Source organism: Ictidomys tridecemlineatus, chromosome 14, assembly GCF_052094955.1.
Source record: "Ictidomys tridecemlineatus isolate mIctTri1 chromosome 14, mIctTri1.hap1, whole genome shotgun sequence".
Taxonomy (NCBI): domain Eukaryota; kingdom Metazoa; phylum Chordata; class Mammalia; order Rodentia; family Sciuridae; genus Ictidomys; species Ictidomys tridecemlineatus.
Window position 1 is genome coordinate 12,933,933 of NC_135490.1, and position 16,164 is coordinate 12,950,096.

General features: G+C 46.3%; 1 protein-coding gene and 1 long non-coding RNA gene across 4 annotated transcripts in view; one reads left to right on the forward strand and one right to left on the reverse strand.

Moving 5' to 3' along the window:
- The window catches only part of Slc39a14 (solute carrier family 39 member 14), a 47,070-nt gene that overhangs the window by 15,267 nt on the left and 15,639 nt on the right, over positions 1-16,164 (reverse strand). The window lies entirely within an intron of this gene.
- Positions 1,650-16,064, forward strand: LOC144370290 (uncharacterized). Its single transcript, XR_013430229.1, has 2 exons — positions 1,650-1,916; positions 15,761-16,064. It is a non-coding gene; the product is annotated as an uncharacterized LOC144370290 (long non-coding RNA).

A 16,164-nucleotide genomic window follows, 5' to 3' on the forward strand; every position in this document is an offset into this window, starting at 1 on the left:
GAGAGATGCTGCTTTTAAAAGAAATACATGAAAATTAAGAAAAAGGACAAATTCAACAGGGTTGGCTAAATTAAATTTAAAAGTTAAAAACAGGGCTGTAGCTCAGTGGTAGAGTAAGTGCTATAGCATGTATGGGGCCTGGGCTCCACCCAGCACAAAAATAAAAATTAAGTAATTAATTAGAATAAATTGTGGCTATGATTTTAAAAGACCTTATCTTTTAGAGATACTAAAATAATCATTGATTAAATGACTTCTCGCCTGGAGTCTGCTTCAAAATAATAAAGTAGGTGAGTGTGTGGTGGTGGCAGAGCATGAATGAGACAGACTGGGATATCGTAAGAGCTCATTAGGATCTTCTGTCTGCTTTTGTGTTATGATTTGGTTTGTTTTTATTTTTGTGGTGCTGGGAATTTGAACCCAGGAATGCTCTCCCAGAGTTATCCCCCTAGCCCTTTTTATTTTGAGACCGGTGAGGCTGGCCTTGAATTTGCAATCCTCCTGCCTCAGCCCCCACAGTCACTGGGATTACAGGCATGAGCCACTGCACCAAGCTTGTTAAATTTAAAATCCTCCAAAACAAAATTCTTTAAATACAAATATTATACCTAAAAGGGAAAAAACACAAGACTAGCAAAAATATACACAATCAAGGATGAAAAAAAAAAATTAAAAACCCAGTTTCTCCAGGACATTGAGAATACAAATTAAGAACTTGACTGGTGCTATCTTCCTACTTATTAAAATGGCAAAATAGACTTTTAACACAGAACACTTCAGGGCGGAGGATACAGTACAGTGGTAGAGAACTTGCATAGCTCCGCTTGAACTACAGGGCCACAAATAAATAAAACTGAAGTGAAATGAAATAATTTAACAGTAGCATAAAAATTTTAAAAAACACACAATAAAAACAACCTTATGTTCATGAAGCTGAATAGCAGCAGAAATAAGATGGAACTCTTAAAAAAGTTATGAGGGCTGGGGTTGTAGATCAGTGGTAAAGTACTTGCCTAGCGTGTGTGAGGCACTGAGTTTGATTCTCAGCACCACATAGAAATAAATAAAATAAATGTCTATCAACAACTTAAAAATGTTTTTTAAAAAAAGTTATGAAAACAAAAAATATTTAAGCCCTTCAAATGAATCATTCTACTTCTAGAATTTACCTGAATCAAGATAATTCAAAAATAAATCAGGCATAGTGGTACATGCCTGTAATCCTAGTAATTCGGGAGGCTGAGGCAGGAAGATCACAAGATCAAGTCCAACCTTAGAACCTTAGTGAGACCCCCCCCAAGCAACTCGGTGAGATCCTGTCTCAAAATAAAAAAAATAAAAGGGGCTGGGGATGTAACTCAGAGGTAGAGCACCTCTGGGTTCAAGCCCTGGCACCAAAATAAACAAACAAATAAATAAATAAATAAATAGATAGATAGATAGATAGATAGGTAGGTCATACACAAGAAGATGTATTGTAATCAAATAAATTATGTCAATTTCATGGAATATTATGCAGATATAAAAAATCATATCCATTTGAAATGGATAAAACATTAGGTAAATAAAGAATTACGTAGCAAAGTTAAGTACTGAAAAGAACACAGAAAAACAACAGCTTAAGATATCAGTGCTAACTGAAATTTTCTTTTGTTAATCATTTTCCTTAGTAGGATTGTAATTTAATTAGTGACATAAGCAAATATCCGGAGTGGGAAATGAGCCTCCTTGCTCCAGACCAGGAAGAGTTCAACCACCGCAGTGGTTTCCTCCCCAGGATCCCAGGGCTCCAGCACCAAATGCCTCCTAGTGTGCTGCTGCTCCACCTCTGGGTCTTAGCTTATGACAGAGGAACAGGATCTGAGTGGCTCAGGACAGGTTGCCTGAACCCTGGCCGGAGAGCAATGTGACTTTGGGTAAGTTATTTAACCCAGAATGTTATTTAACACAGAATGACCCAGGGTAGCAGTGCAGCTCACAAGGGCCCTAGTGCCACATAAACATGGCTTGAATTGATTCATAATGATGCTTAAAAAAGAAGCTGCCTTGGGCAAGTTACTCAATCTCCCCATATCTGACCTTTCTCATCTGTAAAATTGGTACCCACCTAATTGGATTATTGTGAAGACTGAATGCCCAAGCTCTGGCAAGGCCCTTGCCAAGTGCTTGAACTAAAGCACTCAAAATCTGGCTTTTATGATTTTTTTAAAAAATATTTATCTTTTCGGGGCTGGGGCTGGGGCTCAGCAGTAGTGCACTTGCCTGGCATGAGTGAGGCACTGGGTTCAAGTCTCAGCACCACATATAAATACATATATAAAATAAAGGTCTATCAACAATGCAAAACTAAAATAAATTATCTTTTAGTTTTAAGTGGACACAATATCTTTATTTTTATGTGCTGCTGAGGACTGAACCCAGTGTCTCATGCATGTTAGGCGAGCACTCTACCACTGAGCCACAACCCCAGCCCCTGGCTATAATTATTCTAAGACATAATTAGCAGGTTTCTTCCAACTTTGACTCAGCCTGAACCTGAAGCCACTAACATAACTGTGAGGAATACCTGGTGGCTAACTTTACTTTCAATGGCAACTATCACAACTCCAGGCCTGTAGCACACACATTACATAAGTCTTACAATGCAAGGGTACCCAGGTTCATTCAGGCTTTGGGTTCTACACACAGGATACACACAGAACCTAGACACATGAAGTGCTACTCTTAGGTGGAATACACAGAAATGGATGGATCAGCAAAAATGATGGTTTCTGAAAGTGTTGCTTTGAGACTCACAACTTGAATCTCCACCCAGTACCAAAAGTTAAATTATGTGAGCAGGATAATGGGAGGGGAGTGGCTCTTAGGCCAAAATGACTGAAACTCATTGTTCAAAGAAAGCAGTCATTCAGCCAAGCAGCTGTGAACCATCCTGGGCACGTGTTCTGCTATTAACACAGAGAGTGGAGGTGTGCATGGATTTAGGAAAAGAGGTGGAGAGATGATGCCCAGCATCTGGCATGGACCAAGGGCAGACCTTGCTAAGTACCTGACATTCATTGATTCCTTTAAGAGAAGCTGGGAAAACTTATCCACTTAATAGATAAGGAAACTGGAGTCCAGAGACTAGGAAGTGTGATCCATAGCCAGCAAAGCCAGACGTTGACTTTCTCATGAATCAAAGCCAGGTCTGAAAGACACTTAAACAGTGTGCTCTCAGCATGAAGACAAAATGCAGGACCTGGAGAGCCATAAAGTCCTGCACTACGCACATCTTTGCCAATTTCCTCCTCCCTTCCTTTCATCATCCTTCTCTCTTCCTACCCTGTCCTGGGGACTGAACCCAGAGGTACTACCACTGAGCCACACCCCCAAGCACTTTTTACTTTTTATTTTTGAGACAGGGTCTCACTAAGTTGCTTAGGACCTTGCTAAGTTGCAGAGGCTGATCTTGAACTTGCGATCCTCCTGCCTCAGCCTTCCAAGTCTCTGGGATTCCAGGTGTGTACCACTGTGCACAGCAGCTCCAGTAAGCATTCTAGATCCTGGCTTAGGATGCCCTGAAGAGCTAGGAGAGGGATACCCAGGGATGCCTTAGAAGCCAGACTGAATTACTGGGTTTCCTGCTGTGGAATCACAGAACACAACAACAATGACAACAAAAATGGTCGTTTCCACTTCAAATATATTTCCCAAATTTATCTGCAACATGTAGTTGCAGATAAACACTCTGAAGAAACAAAAACATTTCAAGGGAGAACAAGGGACAATTTTAGAATCTTCTCCTGGATGGGCATTCCCTAGAGGTATGCTTACAAAGCATTTTCTCTCTACTGGCCCAGGAGCCCCTTATGTGGCTACTAGACAGAAAGCCTGGAGGGCAGGCAAGAGGCAGCTTCTGGCTATGCAAGCAGATAAGTGATGGCGCCTCCTTTGCGTCTCCCAGGTGACCTTTTCTCTCCTGGCCAGAAAACCTGTTCTTGCCTCTGGTAACTTGAGCTTCAGGCTTCTGTGATGGCCATGAGACCAACTGGGCTCTGCAGTCTAGGCCAGTCCCTAAAGGTGGGCAGATCCAGTAAACTCAGCCCTGCTGCCCAGCCCAGCACTTGAGAGCTGAAGTCACCCCCTTGAAGAATCAGTGGAGAGTCACTAGGGGCAGAAAGGAATCCTGTTCCAGAGAGCTCCTGAAGACACTCCCAATTCAAGTGACCTTGTTCTTTTGGCAGTCGTGAAAGGGGAGCTTTCTGCATCAGAGATTCCCCGCCTTTCAACTGCGTGTTATTCTTAGCAACAACCAAAGTTTATAAAAGATTCTTTGAAGGAAAGAAAAAAGAGGGGAAGAAAATACACAGTTCTTACTGAACCTGGGAGAGGGAGAGCAAGGCTAGGCAGGGGTTCTGGCCTGAGGGGAGCCACTCCAGGCCCCCATGGACCTGAGCTAATATGCCCTCAAGTCGCTAAGAGTGCTAGGGAGAGCTGCAAAGAGGGGAAAGACACAAAAGCTGGAGTGTAGGCTGGCTCCGACCCCCAGGCCTTCCTACTCAAGAGAAGCCAGCTCAGCTCAGGGTCAGAGAAGTTAACTGTTCTAGTGCCTCAGGCCTATCTCCAAGGTGCGGGGCAAAGGAGAAAGTGGGGAAGACTATTGTTCTGGAACCCTCTAAGGAGCACAAGTTTCTTTATCATCCCAGAGGCTCCTAAATTGGAATCCTGCCTATTCCCACCCTTTCACTGGGCCCAGAAGCACCTAGCCCTCAAGGGGCAGTTCTGCTCACAGACACCATTTATTGCCAAGTTTCCTATTCATTTTGTCCAGGCCCACCCCCCCTCTAGAGGGGGGCCAACTTTGACTTCTCCTTGAGACAACAAAGTAGTGACTTACCATGTGCTGAGTTGAGAAGCTGGGCACTGAGAGGAAAGTAGAACAGGCCCTGGAAACTTGAAGGGCCTGAGTAGCCAGAAGGCACTCAATTCCGCCCTGATTCCTCTGAGTACAGACCCAAAACAGGAAAAAGACAAAGTGCTCCAGAGCTAAGTTTGGTGAAGGCAAGACTGTTTCTGAGGCCAAGATGTATGCTAGTAATGCTTCCCCATAATGCCCAGCGTGTGCTCCTTAAAGGCTCGGTATGTGGGAGCTCAGTCCCCTGCCAGGGGACAGCTCTGAAGTTGGGGTCTCAGTCAGCCGCGGGCTCAGGTCAGTTTGAGGGCAGTGTGAAGTGGGGTTTTACAAAACATCTTACTTAAAACTAAGAAAAGGTTGAAAGTCCAAATCAAGGAAAGCGCACAGCGGTGGAGGTGGGTGAGGAGGTGGGTTAGGAGGCGGGGATGTGGGCAGAAGAAGCCATATTGCCAGGAATCCCATTCCCCAAAGTCCCTGGTCCCACTACTGACCGGCCTGGGCATGCCACCTTAAGATTTCCCCTCGACAGTCTTCTAGTCATCTGAACTTCAGAGGGCGTAAAAGGAAACTTCTGTTCTCATATGTACAAGGAAAGAGAGGAGGTGACTCCGAGGTTCCTGTGGACTCAGCACAGCCACCAGGGTTAGGGGCATCAAAGACCCCGCCAGCTATGACCAAGTGGTCCCCACCACCTCTTGGGGTTCTCTCCCAGGCAACAGCTCATTTCCTGCAGGAGCCTTAAAGTAGACTGGGCTTTCTCCAGTACCTCCTTCCTAGTCTGTGTCACCTACTAGTCAAAAGATTAACCATTATTAAGCAATACAAAAGCAAATGGCTCTGGGTGAGTCAGGGGACATTTCTGAGCCCCTGAGAAGTGCAGGAAAAAAAACGTAGAAACTTACAGATAAAAAAGACAAACCAGGCCTGGGGTAGACAGTGGAGGCTCAAGGAATCATAAAACCCAGTTCGAGCGGAGTGTCCCTAATAAACAAAAAATCTGAAACGATAAGTGAATGACATGATACCACAAGTGGAAAATTCCACACCTGCCTTCACGTGATGGGTCATAATCAAAACACAGGCTTGTGTGGACTTGAGTGTTCCAGTCTGGTCCACTGAACCTGTGTTCCAGCAAGTCATCAACCCTATTAATCCTATTTCTCCTGTATCCTTAGGTTTTATTTTTTTAATTTTTTTTTTAGTTGTTCTGATGTACAATACTTTTTTTTTTTTTTTTTTATTCTTATGTGGTGCTGAGGATCAAACCCAGTGCCTCACACATGCCAGGCAAGTGCTCTACCAATGAGCCCCAGCCCCTGCCCCAGCCCCAGCCCATTTCCTTAGTTTTGAAAGAGGGAAATGGCTATGGTTTGGATGGTCTGTGCATGTCCTCCAGAGAGTCAAGCGTGGCTCCCAACGTGGCAATATGAAGAGGGGTGGGACCTTTAAGAGCTGGGCCCAGTGAGAGGTCCTTACTCTGGCTTCCCATCTCACCGTGTGACCTCTGTCACATGCTCGAGTTCCCACCACGATGCTTTCCACCATGAGATCCTCAGCAGAGCTAAGCTCACTGGCAACATACCCTTAAACCCTCAGAACTGTGAGCTAAATAAGTCTCTTTTTGCTGGGCGTGGTGGTGACTACCTATAATCCCAGAGACCTGAAAGGCTGGGGCAGGAGGATCACCGAGTTTGAGGCTAGCCTCAGCAACTTAGGGAGATCCTGTCTCAAAATAAAAAAGGTCTGGAGACGTGAGTCAGAGGTTTAAGTGCCCCAGGGTTCAATCCCTGGTAACAAAATTTTTTTAAAAAAATATTATAAATAAAAGAGAAAGTATTTGGAAACACCACATAGATTTAGATGGGAAATTGAAACGACTGCACAATCTCCTTCTCCTGATAATTATCTATCTATATCTGTATATGTGTGTGTGTGTGTGTGTGTATATATATATTTAAATAGTAAAAAGCAAGCAAAAAATCAATAGTATCCAAAAATAAGGAAATAGGCCTAATCAGACATATTAACTCCAAAGCCACGGGCAGCCAGGTGTGGTGATGCATGGCTGTAACCCCAGTGGCTCAGGAGGCTGAGGTAGGATCATGAGTTCAAAGCCAGCCTCAGAAAGTTAGTGAGGCCCTAAGCAAGTTAATGAGAACCTGTCTCAAAATAAAATATAAAAAAGGGCTTGGGATGTGGCTCAGTAAAGCACCCCTGGGTTCAATCCCTAGTACAAAAAAAAAAAAAAAAAAAAATCAAAGCCAAGGGTAGAAGAAGGAATGAAATTGGTATCGTGCACTGTTCCTCTCCTACCTCTGGCCCAGATCACAAGGGAACTATGAAAATCCTCATTAAGGTCCCCATATCTGGCAAGAGGCCAACCATCACCCATTCTTTGTCCCCTTCAATTGAGGAGTGGTGGGAAGAGCTACCGGGCAGCAGGGAGGTGAAGCTGGACCTCTGGCTGGCTCTCCTGAGGACTCCATGGAGAGACTGCAGTGGGGGAAGTGGCCAATTCCAGGGAATATTCCTCGCTCCCCTTCCAATGGAAAGGAGAACACCTTCCAATCTAGTGGGCTGAACCACACTACAGAGACCACTCCTGAAATCCTAAAGCGGAGGACAGCTCCATGCCCGCCTCCTCTCCCTGCACCCTGCCTCAGTCCACAGGGGCACATCTCACCCACCCAACCTGGCAGCCTGGGCAACCTGGTGGGAGGAAAGTCACTTTCTTATTTTAAGGCTGAGAGAACATCTGAGCAGAACAGCACCCACCATGACAGGATGGAAAAAAAAAGTAAGGGCAGGCCAATAGGCACAACGCTGGGGACAGTGACAAGTGGCCCCAGGGAAAGCAGCCGCCCAGCTAGACTAACTGCTGGAACAGCGATCCCCACCAGGCAAGGCCACAAAGAGACCATAGGAGACCCAAGGAGGTGTGGGTTCACTACCAAGAGGAACAAAGATCACTGAAAAACTAATACATCATCATGGATAGGGAACCAAATTCTGCCAGTAATATAAACAGAAATATGACAAAGGAAAGTTTGAGATAACCCATGAGCACAGCTGACCTAAGAATAGAATGTCCAAAGATAAATACCACAAGGAAAAAGAAAAACCGAATCTGAGGACTGAAATAATGCACCTGTACCTCTCAGATGTTCAAGGCTGAGGCATGCACAAGAAATTCTTTTTTTGGAAGGTGGCGTGTTTACTGGGGATCAAATACAAGACCTGGAGCATGGTAAGCACGCACTGCAGCTACTTCATCAGCCAGATTCTTTTTTCCCCCAAATAATTCATTGTAAAAATTACGAGATGCTAAAGCTTCTTTTATATGTAGAAGAAAATTAATACTATCCTCATCTTCCCATAACAACATTTGGCATCAGAAGAGAGTGCAAAAGCGTCCACACAATTCTGAGACAAAGAAAACATAAATCAAGAAGATTAGCCCTGGCCAAGATCTCACATGAATTTGGTGAAGAAAACAGGCAGAAATTCTCAAGGATGAAAGATATCAGAGAATACAGCCCCCTTCCAGGGAGGAAAATGATCTAACAATGAAATGCAACTAAGTAATACAGAAATAATAAAGCACTCAGGAATGCAAAAACCCTAGCAAGAGGATGACTGAGAGTCAGCATTGAGCCCCCTCTGCACAAGAAATAATAAAAAGTCATTATAGGCACAATAGTTACAGAACACAGTCTACATGTTTAAAAAAATGAAAAATTTAATAATACAATTAACACAATCAAGACATGGAAAAAAGGAGATGAGAACAAATGTGAGGATTCCAATGTTCTCATTTTTCATAGCAGAGTCAACAGGTACTGCCTAAAATGAAAACAAGTAATTATGCATGACTCAAGCTATTTACTTCTCTGAGGGGGGAAATGATCTCTTCTTTAAGGCTTAATAATTCCTTTGGTTTTATTGCAGTTTCTTTTTCTTCAGTTGCTTTCAGAGAAATTTTACAATTTTTTCATTTATTTCTATTTTTCTATGTCCATTTGTCTGTGGTTACGCCTGCAAAAATACCTGGGATAACATTCACTAATATTGATGACGACTATTTCTGAGTGGCAAGTCTAAGAGGCTTTTTTTTTTTTAACACTTCAACCTATTGATGTGCCCCAATTGGCAGTGGGTGTGGCCATAATCAAGGAGTTGGGAGGAACTTTCTAAGTATAATACAAAATCTAGACCCATAGAAGCCATCACTGATACATCTGACTACAAAAACTGCCAGTAAGTGCCCTGAAAATCCTTAATTGAAATATTCTGGATATTCACGGTCATGGTTAAACTACACTGATACAGTCATCTAAGTCCCTGTATTTGCAATTAGAAAACCAGCAGTCTAGAAGGTTGGTGTTCAAGTAAATACCACCCTAGAGACCCCTATGGGGTTCAAAGAGCTTTGAGAAAAAAATATACGTCCCATGCCCCCCTCCACTACCCAATGAACACTGGAGAAAAAGCCACTCCCTCTTGGACCAGCACTCTAGGCTGAAAGTTTCACTATGTGGACAGCAAATATTGCAGCCTGAAAACCAAGCCTTGGAGTGGTCAGGGTCTTCAACAGGTCTATTCTTTTGCTTTCTTTTGCCCTCCCACCTAATCGTTCTCCTACATACCCCTAAAAGGATGTTCTTGTCTTCCAGAACCTTTGCCTCCAGCTTTGGCATAGCCAAAGGCCACCCAGGGTGGGAGATTTCCACAGATGATGCAGTAGCGGGCGGGGGGCACCAAGAGGCAGTGGCCCATTTAGTCTCCCCATGAAACCTCAAACTGCTGGGAGGGGCAAGATGGGAAAACTTTAAATAAAAACAGTGGTGACCCAGAAGCAGGGAACAAAATTAGAACCAGCAGGCTGCTGTTCATCATCAACCAATATTTACTGAGCTCCCTTGTGTGTGTCAGCGCCTGTGGGAGGAGGTTATGAGGCCAGAGACTGGTGGTCAGTGCCCAGGGCAGCCAGCACAGACAGGAGACAAACCAGGGAAGGCTTATTTAGCCCCACGCTGAGCTCTGAGTGAGTTTAATGACAGGCAAGAGCCAGAGCCAGGAAGACTAGGAAGAAGTACATTCCCAGCTCCAGCCCTGCTGCTGGGCTGGGCCTGACAGAGCAAAGAGGACTTCCAGAACTAACCGAGTCAGGAAGCATTGGACAGGAAGGGCCCCGGGAGCCTGCCAGCACTCCCCACGCAGCACCCTACCCGAAGCCAGGGCCAGAGTCACCTCTAATCCCACCATTCACCCATGAACATCTCCCAGTTGTCTGGGATTGCCAAAGTCCCACCTGCTGTCCCTCTCAGTTCACTCCCATGTGTCAGACCCCAGGATCCAGCAGGTGGATTGGCAAACGTGGTGCTCATGTCCACCAATTACGTCACCAACCTGAAGCAAAATTCCCCAGCTTTGTCAATCAGGGTCAAATAAATAAAAAGCATGATCTAGAGGCCAAGTCATCAGACAGTGTGAGGTCAGGCAGACCTGGCATCAAATGTGGGACCTGACACTAACCCCATGGGTCTCCACCACAGAGAAACTGCAATGATCAAGCTCACAGGACACAGAGCACAACACTTCAGGCCCCCATCCTCTGGGGCAATGCCCTCACCTAGTCCCGATTGCTTTTTCTCAGAGGTCATCCCAATTCCCTCCTCTTCCAGGAAGCTCTTTTGGACTACTCTTTCAGCACTTTCCTCCAGCTACTCTGGTTGCCTAATTACCTTGTTTTCCAGGAAACCTTCCTAATTAGATTTTTGTTTCTTAAAGGCAAAGCTACTACTTCTATCCTCACCTCACCTCCACCCGCCACCCACCGCCCCGGCAAGTACAGGCCTGGTAAAGTGCTGGGCACACAAGGGGCTGGAAGCAGTATTTCTGCTGGAAGTTGAAAAGTTCAACCTCCCTTCTGACTTTGACTTCCACATCGCCTCGATCAACAGGCAGCTCAACACCTCCTTCTGAACCCAAGCCTTTGTCCCGGTAATATAGCTCCCTGGACCCCGAGCTGCAGTCAAGCCCACTAATTCCCACCTAGAAGCCAGCAGAAGGCCCAGGAAGCCTGGATCGCTGGCAGTGAGCACGGGCTGCAGCCTCACAGGGCCCACCATGCTGGCATGGGCCTGAGGCAGGGCGAGACAGGACCTGTTGCCCTGCAGGACTGGCCCAGTCCACTGAGGGTGAGAAAATGGAAGAGGGGCCGATAAATGGAGACTGCAGGCTTGGTACCTTTCCAAAGCCTGATTAGCATAAATTTGGACCAACAGTATTGGCCCAAGAGCTACATAAATTCCTAGACTAGCACATTTAAGAGGTAACCCTACAAGTCCCCTCAAGCCCTGTGAGAGCTCTTTCCTTCCCGTTTGAATAAATGCTACTCTTTTAACCCTCACTGTTTCTCATCTATGGATTTCATTCTTTAAATTCACAAGACAAGAATCCAGAAAGAAGAAATAGAGCTCCTGGGGTCTGCTGCATCCCTGGAGGGCATGGTCCACCATTAAGAGCTGCAACACGCCACTCTCCAGCTTTGCCACTCTCCAGCTTTGCCACTCTCCAGCTTTGCCACTCTCCAGCTTTACCACGTAGCACCAGCAGGAACCCCTGTTGTGATTAGCTGCACTAAAACAGGCCTGGGCTGCAGAGGCTTGCAACTTCTGCAGACCTCACCCGTGAGTAGAAGTAAAGAATCTAGTTTCATCTCAAAATCCCATTTTAGTTCCACAGACAGTCCATCCAGGATGCCCACAGGTCAAGGCTGCCCCAGATCACCTGAGGTCAAAGCCCCCACCATCTCTTGCCACTTCATCTCTAAACAAGCCCACTGCCCTGAAGTTCATGTATATTAGCTGAACTCACACCCTCCAGACTTAAAACTCAGTCCAAGAGTTCATTCATTCAACAAAAATTCACTGCCTGCTGGTTTCCAACAGTAATTACCAGGAATTATGTAGTCACCGGGATGCAAAGGATACGTACACCAGCTACCTGCCCTCACGCAGTAGGGAGAGCAAACCTTTGGCCAGAATTTTGCCAGTATGATGATGACAAGGGCAATGTGTAATTCTGTTCAGCTGGGCAATATAATCAGAAAGGGATTCTGTACAGGATATTAAACAGTAGGCTGAAGAAAAACTTTAGGCTGAGCTCCCAGGAGCTATTCCCAAGATCATGCTACAGAACTAAGCTGCCAGGAAGCCCCTGCCTCTGCCATGCCATGGTCAAGTGGCTACAGCATAAGGAAGCTGCCTGCTCCAGAATTATGCTGCTCCTGCCAGGATCCACACCAGCAAAACAAAGGCCCAGGGCCCATCCCGAGGTAGAAGAGACCCTGCCTCGTCTCACAGGACTGTACACACGTAAGCCTGGACCAAGCACCTCTGACTGGCAGAAGTGAATCACACTGGGGATTTTAGTCCAAGGATATCTGGAACACACAGGGGTTTTGTTTGTCTCCTTGTATTAGCAGCACTGAGGCTGTTACCCGGGCTCTTGTGCATGGTAAGCAAGCGCTCTACCACTGAACTATGCTTCCGCGCTAGAACACGGGGTTTTTGATGCTTTACCTTTAGTATGCCAGACTGTAATTATCCGTAGGAGGTGTTATTAATGAGCAGGCCTGGACACCGAGAGTAACCCACCATTACTTAGTGTGGTGCCTGGGGAAGAAGCTGAGGAGCACCACCCACCACAGTGGCAGTGCCAGGCTGAGCACAGGAAGCATCGGAGAAGACAGCAGGGCAATCGATCTGGTGTTGGAGGTCAGGGAGGTTCCCCCAAAGAAACACTACTTTAGCTGAGACCAGCAGGACATGTTAAAGTCAGCGCAGTGAAGGGAGCGGGTGGAATATTCCAGCAGGGTGTTGCTACATTTGGAGACTCGGTAAAGATGGCACATCTAAGGACTTAAGAATCCACAGTGGGGGGCTGGGGATGTGGCTCAAGTGGTAACGTGCTCGCCTGGCATGCACGGGGTGCTGAGTTCGATCCTCAGCACCACATAAAAATAAAACAAAGATGTTGTGTCCACTGAAAACTGAAAAATAAATATTAAAAACTTCTCTCTCTCCTCTCTCTCTCTCTCTGAAAAAAAAAAAAAAAAAAAAAAAAAGAAGAATCCACAGTGGCCAGGGAGGACACAGAGGATGTGCACAGGAGAGAAAAATGGGCTGCAAACTTAACATTTAGAAGGGGAGGGTGCATTTTAATCAGAGTTATGGTCTGATATGTTCCCTCACCTTCCCCTCTCAGTGCTGGGGATCCAACTCAGGGCCTCAGGCATGCTAGGCAAGTACTCTACTACTGAACCACACCTCCAGCCCCTGGAGTTTTAAAAAATCCGATTGGCTGCGGTGTGGAGAACAGACAGGAAAAGAGCAGAAGCAGAGGCCAGTTTGGCCTAAAGAGCAAAGCTTAGCCAGGCATGGTGGTGTGTGACTGTAACCCCAGCTATCTGGGAGACTGAGGCAGGAGGATCCCCAGTTTGAGGGCAACTTGGGCAACTTAGCAAACTGAGAAAGAAAGAAAGAAAGAAGAAAGAAAGAAAGGAAGGAAGGAAGGAAGGAAGGAAGGAAGGAAGGAAGGAAGGAAGGAAGGAAGGAAGGAAGGGAAGGAAAGAAAGAAAGAAAGAAAGAAAGAAAGAAAGAAAGAAAGAAAGAAAGAAAGAAAGAAAGAAAGAAAGAAAGGAAATGGAGGTGTCGCGTAGAAGTAGAATACCCCTGGGTTCAATCCCCAGTACTGCAACAAAGGAACAAAGCAAAGCTTCTTATAACTTTATAAGTGACCTGCCTAACAGCATGCCACCTATATAACACAAGAGCTACATAAATTCCTATTTGTATCCTAGAGGAGCTTGTTCCCTTCTCTAATGGAAAACTCAGACACAATTTATCTAGGGGATACAAGCAGAGTTAGAAAAGATGACCCCCCCACCCCGGGGCTGTGACAGGTTGGCTGAATTCTCCTGATGTATCCAGGGACTCCTGCAATCTGGCCATAACACCATGGGCAAAAATGCAACCCAGGGGCCTCTGGTTCCACTGTTCCACCTGCAACCAAGACTCTGCCTCAGGCTTGCCCCCCACTGTCCCACTTCAGATCTTCCTGATCCAAAGTCTCCCATAGGCCTCCTTATGCACACTAAAGCCTGACCCTCCCTCCCCCAGCACACAGCCTCCCGCGTAGCTACTGTGCCCCAGCACATGACCAGGCCCTAGCAGAAAGGCAGGAGTGGTCTCGGGCTTGGATTTCTCCATGCCCCTGAGTCTTACCAACACATTGACAAATGAGCCCTCATCTCATGAGAAAGAAGGTTATTGCAATAAGACCCTATTTCCAAATTGGGTAAGAGAGGTGGCAGCAGGGGGAGACTGAGTTATCATATTTATGAATCATAATTCCTCCAATTTCCCTCCCACACAGCACATTCTCTGGCCAAGGTCACAGGCAGCCATCATCTGATGACAGATGTGAAAGGCCTTCCCACATCCTCTGCTTCCTCACTGTGGGCTCTCCACGCACCAGAGCACCTGCGTCCTACGACTCCACGCTCCAGAAGAAAAATCCCCGGATCCACTGCCAGGCGCCACTGGCCCCCCTCCCGTCTCCCCCAGCAACACACCTGAGCTCCTCTGCCCAGGCTCCTGCCCACCTTCCCCCTCATCTGCCATCACTCTCTTGCCTGGGCTCAGCTCCATCTCTCTGCTTCCTCCCGTGCCTTCCTATCCCCACACCTCCCCCAGGACTAGATAGTCTGACAATGAACTGTGTCAGAAAGCTGCAGGGGCTCAGGGGACCTCTCCACTGGGTGTGAAGGGCCGGAAGACCCTCAGGAAGTCCTGTGTGTTTATCTCTAGTCTACCCCAATCCTACCCTCTAGTACCAGCCCCGTGCCGGCCCCTGCGTCTAGTTTCAAGGTTAGGCTGACATAGACTGACAGGCTTAGATTTTGAGTTAACTATTTTGGTTGGTTCCAGGGACTCCTGCAGTCTGGCCATAACACCAGGGGCAAAAATGCAATCCAGGGGCCTCTGGTTCCTCCGTTCCACTTGCAACCAAATTCAGTGAGGCCGGCAGGACCTTCATAAGTACTTGCTGCCTGTGTAAGTGCAAATGCGTATGTCCATAGGCATGACCTCACCAGAGTGCACAGTGGAGGCCACAGGGTCAAGGGCAGGAGGACAGGAATGTCTTCTCAAAGCCTCTGTCAAAGGTGCAAAGGAGAGAATGAGGACCCTGGCCCTCGGGCCTCTTGATCTGCCCATCTCTGCCTGGCCCAGAGCTCTGCAGAGACACACTGTCAAGGGCACACACAGATGAATTCCAGAGCAAGGCAACCAGGTGTCTGGCTCATATCACACTAAGTGCCAGATCAGGGTGACATGGGCAAAGATTAAAACACAACAAAAAAACAACAAAAACCCTCTCAAGGTATGGGCACAGCGGCTAACTCTAAGCAAAGAAGTGACTTGCCTAACAGCATACTACTGAAGCGTGCATTTCCCCTTCTTCCCTCCTCTACCTCCTACAAACTGCTGCTTGCCTATTAAAAAGGGATCAACATTCTAACTGGACTTAAAGGCTTACTCTTTCCAGGCAACACTCACCCCAAAGGGCAATCAGATTGCCACATAGCAAGGGCTCCTGATTCTGGCCTACAACAGAGACATGCTCCAGTTCAGGTGGCTTTCAATCCCAAATGGAGAGGAGGAACGACATGGATGTAAGAACTCTTACAGCAGCACCAGTCACCAACCCAGAGGTGTTCATGAAGGAACTGTATGCAATAAGTGAAGAGTCTAAATTTTTAATAACAATTGCCTTTTGAATACTGCTCTTTCCTAGAGACATCCTCAAGGAAGATCTGGAAGTACCAGTTGAATCTGAAGACACCATGCTGTAAACTCTGCGAGAACAAGAGCATACCCAAATTTACCTAGTGAAGCCCAGGGAGCATGAGGAATGAGTGAGTGGAAGAAGTGTTGGAATGTTAGTTAAGACAAAAGCTCTCGCTGGTTTGACAAAAGCTCTCTCCAGCTTGCACTCAGCACCAACCCCGCTTCTGTCACTCCTCTAAGTACAACGTATACACAAAATGCCCAAATCTAAAGCCTACAGCTTAATGAAACTCATTCTCCTAAAGTAAGAATCTGACCACAGCATTTTCTTTGCTTTAATCCCTCCACTGGCTTCCCAGTTAAAAAAGAGTAAACAACCTGGCCTGTAAGTTACTGCCCTGTGTGGCCACC